This window comes from Ammospiza caudacuta, chromosome 3 (assembly GCF_027887145.1).
Source record: "Ammospiza caudacuta isolate bAmmCau1 chromosome 3, bAmmCau1.pri, whole genome shotgun sequence".
Lineage (NCBI taxonomy): Eukaryota > Metazoa > Chordata > Aves > Passeriformes > Passerellidae > Ammospiza > Ammospiza caudacuta.
In genome coordinates this window covers 31,939,337-31,945,150 of record NC_080595.1, presented here as the reverse complement: position 1 = coordinate 31,945,150, position 5,814 = coordinate 31,939,337, and the positions used below count along the sequence as shown (strand labels likewise).

The 5,814-nt window shown below is 52.0% G+C and overlaps 1 non-coding gene across 1 annotated transcript; it reads left to right on the top strand.

Moving 5' to 3' along the window:
• Window positions 1–2,207: 2,207 nt before the first annotated feature.
• TRNASTOP-UCA (transfer RNA opal suppressor (anticodon UCA)) lies at window positions 2,208–2,294 on the top strand. The gene has a single exon. It is a non-coding gene; the product is annotated as a tRNA-Sec (tRNA).
• The last annotated feature ends 3,520 nt before the right edge of the window (window positions 2,295–5,814 follow it).

Below are 5,814 nucleotides of genomic sequence, written 5' to 3'. Positions count from 1 at the left end.
CTTGCTGGGGAAGTCGGTGGCTAGCACAGCTTCCGCTCCAGAGGCAGAGCTGAACCTAGGCAGACCAACATCCTGGTTGAGATGGAGAAAATGCTCCAACTGCTTTGTTACTGCTTCCCCAACAACTCTGGGGTCCAGCATAATTTCCTATGCTGCCGTTGACCCTCTCAGACACCTTCCTCCACTGGTTCATCTTTAGCAACTACTGCCTTCCTCATCTCTGCATCTCCCTTTACTGCAGAATAAGGCAAGTTTTAGGAGCTGGCATTTCTGATGGATCTTCTGGTTACTCGGTTGGAGTTATTTTGGCTGGCTATTATTTTTAATATGGACTTGAGTGTTTGGCATAGTCTTTTTCTGGAAAGTACAGGGAGACAGATCATAAGACATGAGAGAAAGACATCCCTGTTTTAAAATGCTGGAGGCTGCAAGAGAGAGAAGATGAGAGCAGCATTCTCACACTAAGAAGCCTTCCTATGAAGTGCTGCTGGAAAGAGACCCAGATAAGGTTGATGCTAGAGAGGAAAGCAAAGAGAAAGTGAAAGTGGTGTCAAAGCCGAGGCTCGAGCGCGAAGCACAGAGCTGGGAATGTCTGCTCCGACCCCTGGCAGCCCTTCTTGCCCGGCCGGGATGGGGAGCAGGCTCACATGCCGACGGGCTGACAGGAGCATATCTCTGGGCTGACGCGCCTCTTCCGGCACACGTCAGGATGGGCCTGGCTGGAAGCCTGAGGGAGAGCTGCGGACACCTGATTTCCTCAGCCCCCGTGCTAACCTCTTCCTCTCTTCCTCCCCATGACTAACTTCCCTCCACCTCCTCCCCTGCACACCCCCAGATCCTCACCCCGTGCATTTTTATGCACAAAAGACACTTGTTAAATTGCGCCACCTGCTATTGGAATAAGTACCAGGTAAAGAGATAGGAATGTACTGAGGAATGTGATTCCTACAAACCAAGGGAACAAAGAAAATATTCTGCCCTACACTGGCAGGCACAGAAGCAGCTCTCAAACCATTTCCTTCTGATAACAGCCCTGCTCCTGAGTTGGAGTACTTTTAGAAAAACACATTTAAGTTGCCGAAGAAGTTGCTTACTATAAACAGTAAGGCCTCAGATAGGCTGATGTGTGTCTGGGGAGTCAGCAGGCCAGGGCATACCTGAGCTGGTTCAGCTCCAAGGGGGTAAGCCATGACTTGGAGCCCTGCACTGAAAGCAAAGCTGTGCCCAGCAGCATTCCTGTGTGTGAGTGGGAATGGTGCTGCCCCACCATATACTTTCTGCTTTCTTTTGCTGACATGCACAAAACTGCTCCCAGCTTCGGGCTGTGGCTCTGGTTCTGTTCCCTACCACTTTTACTGGGATGCTGCTGTCCCAGTTTTGAGTCTAAGCTTCCCCAGGGTGAGCAAGAGGGGGAAAGGGCCTGCGGGGTTTTTTGTTGCTTACACCAAAAAGAATTATCTAATTAAAAATCACTGGAAACCACATGCATTTGCAGAAATGGCTCTGCTTCAGAGGAATCTCTCGAGGCAAATAAGTGGGTAATTCTTCAAGGGTTTATGAAAATAGCCTGTATAGTTACACTCGCTGGGATAAAATTACAAGTGTTTTCAATCCTCATACTTCGGGGCATAAGTTGATCCTCAGCTGGGGGCCAGGGAGGAATTTCCTCCCAGAGGATATTATTGTTCTGAGATGTATCTCATGGGAGATTCACATCCTCCAGAGTATCTGGCATTAGCCACTGGAAGAAAAAAAAAAAAAAAAGGAAAGGAAAGAAAAAAAAAATAAAAAGAACGGAGCCCGTGCCCTGGTCTCCCCACAGCACACCTCGGGGCCCGGGCCGCCCCCGCTGTTGCACAAGCTGCCCTGTCCGATGTTGAAAGGGTCCCGGAGGTGCGGGAAGCGCCGAACCAGCCTCGCTCCTTCTGGGAAGCGCCGTGACTCACCCGCCGGGCCGGCCCCGCCCCCCCGCAGGACAGCCAATCACCGCCCGCCGATTTGCATCAGCGCCGCGGGCCGCTGGGATGGCGGCGGGGGCAGCCCCGGCCGCCCCTCGCGCCCCCGCCGCGCCCTGCGCTCCCTGAGGGCAGCGCTAGCATGGGGAAAACGGTGAGGGACCGTGCCTGCAGGAAAACACCGCTCGCCGTTACCTTGGGGCAAAAAGCGTGGGGGAATTCATATAAGAAGTCACATGAGCTCTCCAAATTGCCCGGATGACCCTCAGTGGTCTGGGGTGCAGGCTTCAAACCTGTAGCTGTCTAGCGACAGAGTGGTTCAATTCCACCTTTCGGGCGGGGCGGCCGCGCCGGGATCCTGCCCGGCCCATCCCTTTTGTCCCGGCAGTGCCGAGCCCGACCGTCCTGAGAGAAAAGGGCAGCGCTCGCCGCGCTGTCCCCAAGTGTCACCGCACGTTTCGTTTTCTCTTCTTCCACTTTATTCCCACTGCACTGGACTGCTGGAATGGCAGCGTGCCAGGCACAGCGGAAGGACAATTCACGTTTTAATTGGATTTTTCAGCTAAGCAGATCTTTGTTAAACTGTGTCACATGTCCTACAAGAACAGAAAAGAAGTAAATAACAGAAGTCATTCTCTAGATCTGCTCCATATTGACGATAACCCATCTCCCACCCACGCTGCAACAAAGATGCTTCACTTCAGCAGCAAGCACGGGTGCTAATAATGTCACCCAGCCCCACGAAAAATAAAGGTTAGCGTCAAGCTAAAAAACATATTCTTCAAGCAGAAGGCATTTATTTTGTGATATCCTGTTGCAACAACTCTCCAGTTGATGATTTGTGGAGCCTCTAGTTAGGATCAGACCCCAGCCAGCCCCACCGCAGGGGACAGCGAGGATTGGAAGGGCAATTTCACATTATCTCCCAGCCCCGCAGGCAGGGAGGGCAATTCTGCCTGGTGAATTACAGAATACTGAGTGAATTATCAACTCCCCGGCGTTCCTGGGTGCTTTTTGAGGGGCACAGTGCCATCCGGAGTTAAGTAGGTAGGCACCCCTGAGGATCTAAGCCAGAGTGACTGTGCTTTCTTTACATGGAATGAGTCACTCCAGCTGAAGGCCTAGGAGAAGGGAAGGGCACAGGGAGCCCTGAGACCATTGCTGATGGCTGCTACTGCTTCGAGCCTGCAGACCCCTGAGCTGGCTGGGGAGGAGCAGCCTTGATGCCAGCAAGGCATGTTGCTCCAGGAACACACAGTCCTGTGACGGGAAATCTGAGGGGACAAGCCCCTCTGAAGCTCCCACAGTGTGTGCCAACTTCTCTGTGGCTTTGCAGATGTGCGTGCACAGCTGGGAGCGCTCCCAGTCCCAGATGGCCATCTCTGTGCTCCACACCACTCTGCCTGCCAGCCAGCCTGCTCTGCCCATAATGAACTTTCTATGTGGAATTTCTCTGTGGCCTCAAAAATTGGTATCTGCTCTGCAGTTTGGCTGGGGGGGGTTGTTTTGGGGGTGAGGGGGAGAGTTGGAAAGGCCTTTGCCCAGTAGTGGGCAGCTGAGAATGTTAGTGCTCCATGTCAGTTACCAAGCAGAACATAATACAGCTCTTTCATGTGGTGTTTATAACTGAACACGCTGTTTTGTGTCAGCCTGATTTTTTTTTTCCTTCCAAGAAGTAGTTTTGGATTAAATTATGACAATTACATTCTTATATTCACACACACACACCCCCGCCAGCTCCCACCCTTGCCCTGTGTGCACACAAACACAAACGGGAATTATGTGCTCTGAGCGTGATTTGAACTCCACAGCCTGGGATCTGTGCCTAGCATTGAGTTCACTTTTTTTTCCTCCACAACAAAAAGGCCACATCTACTCTCTACTCTTTCATTGCCTCAGGAAAAAGTAGGATGGTCAGATTGCTAGTGTGGGTGATTTGTCCCTCATGGAGCTGATGGCCATGAGACTTCCAGGCACGAGAGGGGAGGCTGGGGAGCTTGTGGCAAGCAGTGCAGGGACCTGGCTTTGTGAAATCCCTTGTGAATCCCTGCTTGGAGCTGCCTACACTCCCCCAGCCTGGCTCCCACACCTGGGCAGTGCCTCATCTGGTGGGTAACACAAGCACACGACAGGAAGCAATCCTGCTTTTCTGGGCTGTGCCTGGCAGGGCTGCACCTCTGGCACGTGGCTGAATGCAGGGAAACACAGGTGTTCATTAGGACAAGGGACATGGCAAGGCTGCTCTTGCAGCCTTTAGCTGACACAGTGGGTGGGACAAGGCCCTAGGAAACAGGGCACCCTATATTTCAGTGCTGTTTTTTAAACACTGGTTGGAGGACAACACCAGTGTGGAGACCCATGTAGATGATCTGTCCGTAGGAGGGACATTTTGTACAATGCCATCCATGTCCTGTCTGAGTCAGCTTTGCTTGGAGTCACTATTAGTCAGGCAAAGCTTCCAGTGTTTCAACCTGAATGTCACTTTCTTCCCTGACAAAGGGCCAAATTAAGAGGAGCCAAAGCCCTCAGCACTGGTTAAAAGGCAATCCAGGGGTTACTCAGAGCCAAAATGCACAAGAGCCTGGCTCCTTAGTCAAATGTAATCTGCCTCCTGTTGTTTTCCCCATGGAGTCAGAGCACGGTGAGGAGGATGTGCTGGTGACAGATGGCTGACGCGACTCGCTAAGCGTACGGGTGACTGGGCTGTGACTCAGCAAGTGTTTGGTTACAAGAGACTGGGAGCATGTGCTTTTGCACTGGGAACAGTGGTCCTAGCTGGATCTCCTCCTGGGAGGATCAGCCATGGGCTGTCCTGTGACTGCCATCTTCCATGGGAGGAAAGCAGGCACATGTGGCCTATTAGAACAGAAAGTCAGGCTCCTAAATTACTGTTTACACTTGCAGTGGATAATGTCTGAGTGTGTATAAATACATGACCTGCCAGTGGTGCTCAGATGTCCTACTGGCCTTCAGAAAGGAAACATCCTGGCCTAAATTACCATCTTGCTCAGAGGGAGTAGGACTCAGAATTGCAGTTGAGTCACTAGAGGGGGACAAAGACCTAGCCAGGGTATGCATCCATCTACCACTTCCCCTAGCTGCAGCTGTGGGAGACACCTTGGAGAGGCAGCTGCAGAGATGGCCCTGGTCCTTCCCAGGTTTGAAGGTGCCCAATTGCAGGAACAGTTTTCAGGAGGCTGAGCATGCAGATGGGGACCAGCAATGCTTTGTGGAAATTAAGCCACTCCTTTTTGCCCAGAAGCATGATGGCACATGTGTGAGCATGAGTAGGTCAGCAGCCTTTATGTTGGCTCTTCCAGCATTTCTCCCTACCTAGAGCCAGCTGGTCCATAGATAGCCTGGGCTTTCAAAGGCTAAATTCCAGGCATTGCACAGCACAAGACAGTGTCACCTGGGCAGAGGGCACAGACAATCATGTATGGTTACAGGCACATGCCATTTTTCTCCTCTCTCCTCTTTCATGAATGGAGAAGAGCTGGATTCCCAGGTCTGGATGGGTGCCAGGTGTTATTGCTGTCTCTGGGAGCTAAAGACGTCATGGAAATATTGGAGGACTTGAGCAGAGCATACCTGTGTGCATCCCACACATGCATGGAGAGCCCAAGTGGCCCTGGCAAGCAACAGGGCACTGCTTGCTAGTGACACATTGCCCTGGAGTACTTAAAAGCTATCCCACACAGTGTCCTGGGGAAATGGAGACCGTAATGACTCACAGGAATGGATCTGACAGGAGCCCTCAGCCCAGCCAGGCTGTGTGTGGAACCAAGACACTCCTGTTTTCTCCCCTCCAGCATACTTCCCTTACCAAATCCAGGACTGAGCTATTTGGCTCTGATTG